The 12,945-nt window shown below is 39.5% G+C and overlaps 1 protein-coding gene across 1 annotated transcript in view; it reads right to left on the reverse strand.

The window, feature by feature from the left end:
- The window catches only part of SEMA5A (semaphorin 5A), a gene marked incomplete at its 3' end in the record, with an annotated part of 517,268 nt that overhangs the window by 254,756 nt on the left and 249,567 nt on the right, over nucleotides 1-12,945 (reverse strand). The window lies entirely within an intron of this gene.

Consider the following 12,945-nt stretch of genomic DNA (forward strand, 5'->3'; position numbering starts at 1 on the left):
CCTAGCTTTTGTTCCTCTGTTACGGCAGGTGTTAGAAACTAATACAGATGCATAGAATAAAAGCAACACAACCAAGTCCTTTTTTTATCTTTTAAGATTTTTTTTTAAAGTTCTTTCCTAAATAAACAAAAATACATAAGTAATTTTTAAAACTTACATAGGTTAATTTTCTAGTGCTGTACTGATTGGTTCAATTGCTAAGAATAGGCTGGGCACGGTGGTTTGGGAGGCCGAGACAGGCGGATCACAAGGTCAGGAGATCGAGACCATCCTGGCTAACACGGTGAAACCCCTGTCTCTACTAAAAAATACAAAAAACTAGCCGGGCGAGGTGGCAGGCGCCTATGGTCCCAGCTACTCGGGAGGCTGAGGCAGGAGAATGGCGTAAACCCGGGAGGCGGAGCTTGCAGTGAGCGGAGACCCGGCCACTGCACCCCAGCCGGGGGGACAAAGCGAGACTCCGTCCCAAAAAAAAAAAAAAAAGAATACCGACTATAAGGTCAGTTCTCTCTTTGACATAAGGGTTTTGAATAAGGAGTTTGATGGAAAATATCTGCAGATTAAGGTTCTTTTTCAAGACTGTGATAGTTAAGCTGACATTTTTGCAGCTTTAAATATATACCGAGTCACATCCTTACTAAAGAAGGAAGGTAATCGTCAAACATTTTAAAACATCCCATTCTTACAAGATTTTGAAACGCCATTATCACAGCTTTTCAGTAATGAACTCTCACAGTCTTCAGCTCTGCCCACTGTTGAAGAGAAGTAATCAGTCTAGATGGATACTTCCCTTATGGAGCTTTTAGGGGCATAATATCCATCCAGTCAGTCATTTGGACAGGCTTGATAAACCAAGCCCACAGTCAACCCGCCATTAAAAGCACAGAGTGAGTTAGATTTGTGGCACTCTCAGTATTAATTAGACATTGATGGTGGGCATCACTGTTCAGAAGAAGGGGGCATCTCTAGCTAATGTGTGTGCAGATCTCAACCGTCTTAGAGCTGAAAGGGCCCTTAGAGATCATCCGTTCATCTGCTCTAATCCTGTCGGAATGAGGAAAAGCATATTAGAACTGCAGGTAAGAGAGTAAGTAAAGAAGGAGCCTGGCATTAGAGGGGAGAAGATTAAAATAATACCTGGCAGGAATTGGCATTGGGGGAGAGTATAGACAGAAGACGTTTGGTGCCGAGCAAGAGAAAGAGCAAGTAGAGGTGTGCCTGGAAGGTTTGAATTCAGTTGGAGGAAATCAAGCAAACATCCAGGAGGCAGGCAAGCTGGGGATGATGAATTCATGTCCATCTCCTGCAGGGGACTTTCTCTGAGCCGACCTTGCATTTTCACCAGCTTTCTATCTTGGGTGGGGTGCTGACCAGTGGAGTGGGAGAGGAGGACTTGGCAGAAAATCTTTACTAGTGACCCAAGTCAACCTTGCCAGCGTTGGGCTCAGATGTCAACTTTAAGCATCCCTTGAGGTATAAACTTAGGCAGAATTTGATCATTTACAAACACCTGTCATTTGAACAGGTTTTGGGAAGGAGGCCATAAATGTTAGCACCTTTCTCTGCTCTCCCAACTGAAACTCTAAAATGCCAAAGCATATTTTCAGGAAAACATAGTGTGCTAACTCCAAATGGCACAGACAAGAGCCACACTTCACATCTCCTTCCCTGATCGGGCTGGGCCTCAGATATCCAAATGTAGCTGAGAAGTAACAGAAGAGTAGCTGAGAAGTAACAGAAGAGTTTTGAGGCCCCTCAGGGGCCCTGCTCTAATAAGAGCCAGAAGTTCCCAATGCTGCCACCTCCAGATATTATTAAAGTACTGAAATGGCATCCAAAACATGAACAAAAAGAAAACAGAAATTCTACCCTCTTGTTTCTCCTGGTTTTTTTTTTTTTTTTTTTTTTTTTTCTGTCAAGTCTTGCCCTGTTACTCAGATTGAGGTGCACTGGCACAATCATGGCTCACTGTAGCATCGAGCTCCCCAGTCTCCAGTGATCCTCCTGACTCAGCCTCCCATGTAGCTGGACCTACAGGCACACCCCACCACACTTGACTAATTTTTGTATTTTTTGTAGAGACAGGGTTTTGCCGTCTTACCCAGGCTGGTCTCAAACTCCTGGGTTCAAGTGATCCACCCATCTTAGCCTCTCAAAGTGTTGTGACTGCAGGCGTGAGCCATCGCACCGGCCGTTTCTCCTCATTTCAAATGCCATGTCCTGGGTGTTGAACAGGACAGTCCCCTACAACACAGAATTATCTGACCTACATTTCCATAGTGCTGAGGTCACGGAACTCTGAGAGGGAGAAAAAGAGGAGTAGTAATTTAGAACAAATCTTACAGCCATAATACAAGGTGTAGCCTTATGTCACCATGGGTAGGTAGAATCTCTTCCAAACAAAGAGGTATAAACCCAGCCATATTTTCTTCTAAAGGTCTCCCAAATACTACTTGAATGGGGTTGAATGGTAGTCTCCCAAAATATATATCTAATTTTTGGGATATATACCATTGTAATGGTAATGGTAATGGTAATGATAACCTTATTTGGAGAAAGGATCTTAGCAAATGTAATTAAGAATCCCAAGATGAGATCATCCTGGATAATCCTGGGGAATCCTAAATCCAGTTGCAAGTATCCTTGTGAGAGAAAGTTCAGAGCTATATTAGACACACAGACACACAAAGGAAGCCATGTGAAAACGGAGGCAGAGATTGGAGTTAAGACACCAAAGAACACCTGGAAACATTAGAACTGAAAAAGGCAATGAAGCTTTCTCCCCTAGGGCCTCCAAAGGGAGTGGAGCCCTGCTGATACCTCAGTTTCTGACTTCCAGGCTCCAGCACTGCAAAAGAAAAGATTTTAGTTGTTTTATGCCACCACATTTGTGGAAATTTGTCATGGCAGCCCTAGAAAGCTAATACACTACTAAACAGATAATATGTTCAGACAACTTATATTCTTTCTAATGGCCAGAACTGACTCGTTTAAATGTGACTTCCAAAAAACTCTGACAACTATTAACAAGCCAAGTGTTTCTCATGAGTTACATGAGCTAAATGACTCCCTTCACCAAAGGTAATGTTTAGTATTTTAAACAGAAGAAAGTCACACTTGGTATTTGTCTCAGACAACTCTCTATAAAGACAGCCTCTTATCTCAGAGTTTAAGATAAATTTTAGGCAGCGAATTCATAAGCATCAGGTGTCTCAAAATGTGAAACGCCATTGAAATCTGTTTCGAGAAGTTTTAATGTGCAGCAGACAGGTGTAAAATCATATTATGCAAGCCCTTAGGGCTCTCTGGCAAGTGATAAAAACTCAATGCTGGCCGAGACGGGCGGATCACGAGGTCAGGAGGTCGAGACTATCTGGCTAACACAGTGAAATCCCGTCTCTACTAAAAAATACAAAAAACTAGCCGGGCGAGGTGGCAGGCGCCTGTAGTCCCAGCTACTCGGGAGGCTGAGGCAGGAGCATGGTGTAAACCCGGGAGGCGGAGCTTGCAGTGAGCTGAGATCCGGCCACTGCACTCCAGCCTGGGCGACAGAGTGAGACTCCATCTCAAAAACAAACAAACAAACAAACAAACAAACAAAACTCAATGCCAAATAGGTTATGCAAAAAACAAAAGTGCAGATTCAAGCATAAACTCAGGAGTCAAAGTATGCTGTAAGAATTCTATGGTTCTTACTCCTAGTTACAATGGCCTCTGCTGGGCCTTCTTCTTGGAAAGACTCCATGTGGTGACAAGATGGCTCCAAGTAGCCTGCACTTGACGTCACTCTTTGAGCTCATGATTGCAAAGAAGAAATGGGTCTTGTGTCTCTCAGGCACACTGCAATGTCATTAAAGGTCACAAATTAAGGGCACTTGGGTCATTTACAGCACTCAGGACCCAGAGGGCATTATTCTCCTGTTAGGCTTCCTGGGAGACCTGTCCAACTGCAATATATGAGAAAAAAGGAGCCATGCATATTAGCTTCCTGTGGCTGCAATAACAAATGGCCCCCAATTCGGTCGCTTAAATCAATATGACTTTATTCTCTCACGGTTCCAGAGAGAAAGTCAGAAATCAGTATCAATGGGCCAAACTCAAGGTAGTAGCAGAGCTATGCTCCCCTCGGGGGTCCTAGGGGAGAATCCATTGCCCTTTGCAGCTTTGGGTGGCTGCCAGCTTTCCTTAGCTGTAGTTGCATCACTCCAATTTTTAAAGTCCATCTCTTCAAATCTCTCTCAAATCCACCTTCACATGGCTTGCTCCTCTGTATGTGCATAATCTTCTTCTGCATCTCTCTTCTAAAAACACGTGTGATTGTATCTAGGAGACACCCAGATAATCCAGAAAAAATCTCCCCATTTCAAGATCCTTAACATAATCACATCTTGGCCATATAAGGTCACATTTACAAGATTCAGGAAGTAGGTATGTTTTGGAGGGCCATTTTTCAGCCTACTGCATCTTGTCACTGACAATGCTGCCCAAATCACAGGGATTAGAGTCCTGGCAATCCCAGACAAAAAATAAACAAGGCACTGACAGATGCACCTTACAGGCTAACGCATGGATCAGCTCTCAGCTCTCTGCTAAATACAATGACGTCATTATAGATTTGAACCATCACATAAGCCAAACTCAATCTCATACTTGCTTTACATTTATGGTGGGACTAAACAACAGATAGTGGTAGAAACAGCACATTTCATTTCATGCTCTCATTCATGTGTTCATTATGCTTATGAAACTCGATTAATTCACAGCTGTTTCTCAGTGCAAATATACAATGTTCATCAAGGCATGATCTCAGAACAGAAGCATCAAAGATGCTATGATATCAATATTAAACACATCTAGACAAAGACAAGCCTTTAGACACTGACATAGAAGCACCTACTGTCACACGCTAGCAGAGCAGGGAACTGTGCTAACTATCCATTAGTTCCCTGTGTTTTCCCTGACTCATCTTAGGCTCTAAACAAGAGGAAGAAAAAGGGGCCCCTCCACAAGTACTAATTAAAATGTAGATAGAAATTTCAAAATCAGATTTTAAAATTTGCCTGTTTTCTTTATGAATCAATTTAAATTTATTAGCTTTTGCTAGTACTATAAGTCATGCATACATATGACAGACAACTTGGGAAATTACAGTAAAATATAAAATGAAAAATCCAAACCACTCACCACATGGAAAACTGCTCCAATTATAAAACAAATAGGATTATTTTGAGTAGTTGAGTCTAAGAAATGAAAACAACAAATTTGGGTGGAACATAAACACCACAGTCTATTTGTGTGTAATTTTTCAGGCTTTATTATAGTTCATGATAAAATCAATTTTCCGTAATGTTTATTTTGTTTTTCTTCAACAAGTGGTCTATCTTGTACAGAAGGGAATATTTTGCTGGAGAAATGCTCATTGTTTCCCTTCTGTATGTCTTTGAGAATAATGCTAAATACTGTTTTCTCTTGTATATCTATTTATATTTGTTGTCTATATAATTTCCAATAGCAATTCTATTTTTCTTAGTGATAAAAATAATCTTCATATAATTAACACTTTCCCTTTGTTAACCTTGTGATTTGTGTAAAAAATCTACTTTCCTCTTAAAGTCATTTTTATAATCTTCAAATTTGTTCCTTAATAATTTTTGATGAACTATATCTATGAAAGAACATGTCCTTTTTTTTGTGACTTTTATTGATCTGATTTGTCTTTTTCATGTCATTTCCTTAATTAATAACTTTATGGATATAGACTTATCATCTTTATTTACTGTTTTTAGGCTGAAGTTAAACATACAACTCAATTTCATAAAGAAATCTACAAGATCTACAATAAAATATTAAGAAGCCCTCTATGTCATACAGCCAATATATAGTTTGCTTAAAGCAAAAACTTTCCTTTTTTTTTTTTTTTTTTTTTTTTTTTGAGACGGAGTTCGTCGCTCTTTCGCCCGCTTAGAGTGCAGTGGCCGGATCTCAGCTCACTGCAAGCTCCGCCCTCCGGGTGGTGATAGACCAAGTTCTCTCTGCTCTGTCGTCAGATGGTGTGGCTCAGCCAGAGTGGGCTGGAGAAAGTACAGGCCGGACGCCCCACGCCCCTAAATAATATTTCATAGCCTACGGCTATAGCTCCATGTTTAGAAGCTGTTATATTAGTTTTTATAGTTGAGGGTTGGGCGGTTATCACCTTGTGCGAAGGAATGGTCTCGATACTCTACGCATAATAGACTCTCGTGATATTAGCCGCCGTCGCCGCTCTCTTGCGCTCGCGCCCTCCCAAGTCTGGGGATTACAGGCTTGAGCCACCCCCCGCCCGGCAAACTTTTCAACTCTTTTTTATCTATGTATTTTCTCCAAATTTGCAACTAATAATATTTTACTGCTGTTTCTTGGTATTTTAGTTAGAAATATTATTTACTGGCTCCTTTTTACTTTATCCCTCTTCCACCATCAACATAGATGCATGCTCCCTCCCCCACTTTCTCAGTATTGATTTATGATGATTCTGCAGGAATATGCAGAGCCTACATATTTATAACTATGCAAATATTCTTCACAGATGGGCCATGAAATAAGATTTTAGTACATCTTATTTCTCAAAACAATTATACATTTCCTAGAGTTAATACTTGTCTCTTGTTTTTCTATGGAGTTATTATCTTTTTGTCCCCCACACCAAAATGTAAGTCTCCTTTTGGTCTAAATGCATTCAAACACCTCAGACATCCCATTATTGATATCCTCCTGGAAAGATGCCTTCAGTAACTGTAGCATCTACTCCAGCCTGGACTGGTGGCTCCCAAGGCCCACTGCACAACAGTTCCACAATTATCTTCCTTTGCCCTCATCCCAGGAATGTTTTCCTCCCTCTCTCCTGTATTGGAGCCTCTATTTCCTGGGCCTAGTGTGTTAACCATTCATCTATTTCCCTTCATTTTTCATCTCTTAGTCTCTATTCAACTTTCTGGGAAATTTTATCAAATTTATTTACTAATTTTCCATGGATCTTTTATTTCTATGATCACATGTTTTCAAAATAATCTATGAAGGCTTTTTAAATACACTGAATATTTCTTTTCTCCTTGTTTCATGGCGGTAATATCATCTCTAATTTCAGAAGACATTCATCATAATTTCTTGTCTCTCTGTCTTCCAAGTTTCTTAATTAATTTGGTCCACTCTGTGTTTTTCATACTGGGAACTGCAAGAACATTGGAGCTGGGCACCCACATTGCTTTGTAGAGCAGCCATCATTATTTACTCTGGGTGGGACTTTTTTGTACTGGAGTGACTACCAATGTCACTATCCTTAAGGTTCTAGTTGTAAGCTGATTAGAAACCACAAAAGTGTACACCGAAACCCATATAAAATACATGCAAAGAGAAATACCAACACTGGGGAGAAGGGCTAGGATCTCAATATACATGACATATATACTGAACTCTCCCCTTTTTTTTTAAGGGAAGTTCTCAGGGGATATCTGGGTCCCCTGGTCCAATGTATCAGCAGCTTTGTCATCTTCCAGAATTGCACTTCTGTCTTCTTCCAGCATGGCAGAGGAACCTCTGTGTTGAGACACAAAGTGAACAAGCAGGAAGATCTGGGTTCTAACTGCTTCTTCCATTGTCTCCTGAGTTTGTGGTTTCTCTTGAAAAGTTGGCTGTGGATCTTATTTTTACTCCTCTGAAGGTTATGTCTTTTTCTCTTACTTGATTGTTTTTAAGACTTTTCCCTTTTCCACCAGTTTTCAGAAGTCTGACTATAACATGCTGGTATGGTTATCTATCATATTTGAGGTTTGCAGAACTTCTTAGTCTGTGAGTTGATAATTTTCATCACTTTGGAAAAGTTTCAGTGATAATTACTAGGCATATAGCTTCTGCCTTGTTCTCTCTCTTCTCCTTCTGAGACTCAAGTTGTATGTGAGTTAGAGTTTTGAAGGTGTTATGTGTGTCTTATACTCTTCTATCTACCCTGTCCAATTCCTTTCTGTACTTCGGTTTGAATATTTTCCACAGACTGGTCTTCCAGTTCACTAATACAATATTCTCCTATGTCTAATCTGCTGTTAAAATTATTCATTTAATTCCGTATGTCAGATATTGTTTGTTTTTAAAAATTATAGGAAATTTATTCAATTCTTTTTTATTCTAATGTTCTGGTAAAATTCTCTACTCCTTAATTAATCTATCAAATTATCCTCTACTTTCTTCCTTATATTAATCATAATTATTTAAAGTCACCTACTGCTAACTTTACTAACTGGATCATCTGTGAATTTCATCAACCAAGAGCAATTCTCCAGAGGAAGGGGCGGCTATGAATCAGTATCAACCAACCCTCACAACAGCCAGGGATAGGGTGCCCTATTCTATAAGGAGAGCTGGGTAGGGTGTCTCTTGTGTTATAGAGATTTTCCTTTGATGTACCTTTATTGTCACTTAAATGCTTTATTTTAAATCAATGAAAGAACAATGTATATGTTCCCTTCATCTTGAATGAGAACCTAATGGCTATGATTTAAAATTGCATTTGATTTTGATGCTCTTTTATTCAAATGGTGCTTAGCAATTTTTAGGCAATGAATTGCATGAGGTCTTTGGACTCCAAATACTATCAAAATTACATGTATAGTCATGTCTATTTTCTTAGGAAGTAGACTATTCTTAGTAGGGAATTTCTGCATAGGCAACTTGCCTCTGCAATCTAAGATGCATGTAAATAATAACTGAGTATTACCAAAAATTGAAAGAACTGAATTTCAAAAATTAAACTGTACAACCAACCCATATAAAATCATTGAAGGGATCACGCAGTATCACTTGAAAAAGCGGCAAAAGCCCCCACAACAGTAAGAATTGATACAAGCAGATTAAACATTGTGTTCTAATGGAGAAGTATTATATAAACTCTTAAAGGTTAGCTATGGGAGCACAGCAAAAGGACTGTTTGACAAACATACATTAAACAAGGGTGTTGCCCATCGCAGCCCTATCCACAATGACTCTACCCATCTCTGTGACAGTTATCAATCAATTCTGAATGACATATGGCTTACATGTTAAAGAGTCCAAAATTAAGACTTTCAATCCATCCGCTCCAGACAGTGGTTAGCCAATGTGACTCGTTTTGTTTTGTTTTGTTTTGTTTACGTTTCCCCTTTGCTTTTATTTTCACTTGGTTCTTAGGTAATTGGGAGACAGCTTACAGAACACATGATCTCTTACTCAAACAAGAAATCATTACTAAAATTTGGAGCAACAAGTTTTCCTGGTATGTTGGCTTATTTATTGTTGTTGGCATTTTGGAAGGGGCATACAGGTAACGGAAATGAACACAGGGCAGAGAATTCTCAGCATGTCCATCACTCAGCAGTCATGGCACGTACGGGGGCCATTTTTGAAATAGAAGGAGAAATGCATTTTAGATAAATGAAGTGAACCCCTCCATTTATCTAGCAGCTTGTGATTGTCAGACAGTGTTTGCTGTTGGATTACAGAAATTGCCCGACTTCATTTCATGAAACTAAATGACATACATGACTAACAAAAATATTCATGCATCTTCAAATTAGTTTTTGAGGCCACAAGCAAAGCAACAATTTAGAAATGGATAAAGAGAGTTATTAGAAATTAAGATATGCACAACACAAAAGAATGAATTCAATAATAAAGTATGTATTTTTTTGTCAAAGACATAAAAACACTTCATTTCAGTGGCAGAGACTAGTGTCTGTACAGTCAGAGTCAGGAATATTAGGAAAACTCTAAGTAAGATACCTAAAAGTACTGAGTATTATCAATCATAGTGGGTGCTATTGGCACCCCATCCAGCTCTTCTTATGAAACAGGATACTGTATGCTTGGCTGCTGTCAGTGTTGGCTGATCCTGGTTCATAGCTTCCCAACTCTTTAGAGAACTCCTCCTGGTTAATGAGAGCTACCTCACCAGGAAGTTACGTCACCAAACACTCCAAATTCAACAGCCGAAGAACAAGGGAGAGTTGGTTATAAATCGCCACAGCCCTTGCCTCAGATGGGATCAACAATGGTTCTATTTATGCTCCAGAGCTGTGTCTGGGATCGGGTTGAGGCTATACTCCAGCTGACAGTAAATTTTTGCCTACTGCCTTTCTTTGCTATATCACTCACTCCCTACCCTTTCAGAGCATGCCTTAAATAAATCACATGCTTGAGAGCCCCTGTCTCAGATTGTGTTTCCAGGGTACCTGACCTAAGCCTCATATATGAATTTCAATTAAAAATTAACAGTTATATTCACTGTAAGGCAGACGTCAACTATAGGAGGTATTTTGGCCAGTACAAATGAGTACAATAAAGCAGCAATTGTCTTCTGGAGCCCTACATACCCAGGTCCAAACCCTAGCTCTACCACCTATCAGCTGGCTGATCTTGGCTAAATCACATAAACTTCTAGACCTCAACTCCTCTGCTGTTGAATGTTGAAAATAATACCCCCACTGTAGTGCTGCTGGAGAACTCAATGAGATGATGCTTGCAAAGAGCCAAGAACAGAGTAAGGGCATAATGAGTGATGCCTGCTATTATTTTTGTTGCCGTCATCATGATTTCATGACAAATTAGGTCATTAAAGTTACATCAAATAAGCATAATGCCAAGTTTCAAATTAGTAGGGAATGTTTTCCTTAAACAAACAGGAATTCAGGCATTACTTAAGCATGACAGAAGAAAGAGCAAGTGGAAGGATGATGCATATTAAAAATTTAATCCTGACAGAGAATTTAGGGATAAACCCAGTGTACTGTTCTTCCTGGCCGTCCTCTCCAAAATGTACTATAGAGAAAACTGAGGTACAGAAAGGTTAAGTGGCTTGCTCAAAGTATTCCTGCTTGTTATTTACAGAAATGTTAGAAGCATGAAGAAATCTGTTTGTATGTAGCAAAAAATTAGAATGGTATGGCAGAGTGAGATGAGGGTAGAACAGGGAACAGTTAAGTGTATCCCCAGGGGCTAGTCTTGTTTTCCCTAGCACTGACTAGGAGAAAATGCTAATATCTGTCAGTGTCTGAATGCATACAAACCACGGTTCCCAACCCGCCTTGCGGTTTCTTGAAGCTATGTGACTGAGTTGTGGCCAGTGGAATTTGGGCACAAGGGATGCACTTTCTGGCACGGCATGATCCTTTGCATGATCCTCCACTCGACTTTGTGTTTCTTCCCTACTGCCCCTGGAGGCATGGGCTGAAGATGGGATACCATGAGACAGAGGACACTGTGGGCTCCTGAATGGCAGCATGGAGCCAAGCCCCACAGACCGCACTGGACTCACTTGCAAGGGAGGAATAAGTCTTCTGCATGTGAGTGTTCAGCTTCTAGGAGGGTGGAGTTGTTTTAATGGCAGTTAACTCAACTTGGCTCATATTCTCTGAAACTAGTAAAATCTTAGTCCTCATCTACATAAAATATACATAATCAACTATAAATCTTCCAGAACATTATTTAAAAAGTAGAGTAAATACGTTTGAATAAATGGGTATATAAAACAGCATCTGACAGAAAATCTTCACCAAGGGAACAGATGTAAGAACCTAGATTCTGAGGAGAAATGAAAGATAAGAGCCTAGAATCTGAGGAGGACAGTTGGTAACACTGTCTCAGGTTACAAACTTCTGGGTCAAGATCAACTGGGGATCATGTAATTATTACACAGGGAGTCCAAATAAACATACCAATCAAACATTGATCAACTAAAAAAAAAAAAAAAAACAAACAAAATTTGAACAAAAAAAAAAAAAAAAAAAAAAAAAAAAACTGAGTCATCTTGTGTTCATTTATCAATTCAGGAAATATTCATTGAGAACTTGCTAAGTACTAGGTATGATAATAGGTGACAAACTTTTTCTTAAAGAGAGAGTCACATAGGCTTGGTAGGCCAGACAGTCTCTGTTGCTACTGGTCAAGTTAGCTGAATAGCAGCCACAGACGTTATGTTACAAAAAAATAAAATGCAATATGTCTGGATTCCAAATAAAACTTTATTAACCATTCTTATAGGCCAACAACATGCAAATGAATGTCTATGTTCCAATAATACCTTAACTATGATCAACACACCTTAGTTTTTAACTCCTGAAAAATTTTAATAAAATAATCTTTAAAATCCACTTCTATGACACTAAGAACATATGATAAAGATAAGCAAAAAAAAAAAAAAAAATGGGCTCAGAATCATGATTTTGAGAGCTGTGGGGAGACAAGTTTCTCCTTGCCCAATAAATATAAAACATAATTTAAAAAATTAATCAATGTGAATATCTCGTTGGAATAGTTATTATAAATTATTAATTAATATATCATGCTTTAAATTATACAGAAGAATTTCAACAGAGGGTAGTTATATTATAGTGTTATGACCCATTAGAGAGGGTATTACAAATTGCCTCAATTTATTTTTAAATTTAATTTCATATTAATAATAGGAAGTAATTTAAACTCAAGAATCCCAGCAGCTTCTTTAGAACTGGCCACTAAAGATTCATAAGTGTGTGTGTGTGTGTGTGTGTGTGTGTGTGTGTATGCAAACTATGAATCTTTACTGTTTAGATTTCTTCATATATGGAGACATATATATTCAACATATATATGAAGAAATCTAGGCTGGGCGCGGTGGCTCACGCCTGTAATCCCAGCACTTTGGGAGGCCGAGGCGGGTGGATCACAAGGTCAGGAGATCGAGACCATCCTGGCGAACATGGTGAAACCCCGTCTCTACTAAAAATACAAAAAAATTAGCCAGGCGTGGTGGCAGGCGCCTGTAGCCCCAGCTACTGGGGAGGCTGAGGCAGGAGAATGGCGTGAATCCGGGAGGTGGAGCTTGCAGTGAGCCGAGATTGCGCCACTGCACTCCAGCTTGGGCGACAGAGCGAGACTCTGTCTCAAAATAAATAAATAAATAAA

This window comes from Rhinopithecus bieti, unplaced genomic scaffold, assembly GCF_001698545.2.
Source record: "Rhinopithecus bieti isolate Rb0 unplaced genomic scaffold, ASM169854v2 scaffold_70290, whole genome shotgun sequence".
Lineage (NCBI taxonomy): Eukaryota > Metazoa > Chordata > Mammalia > Primates > Cercopithecidae > Rhinopithecus > Rhinopithecus bieti.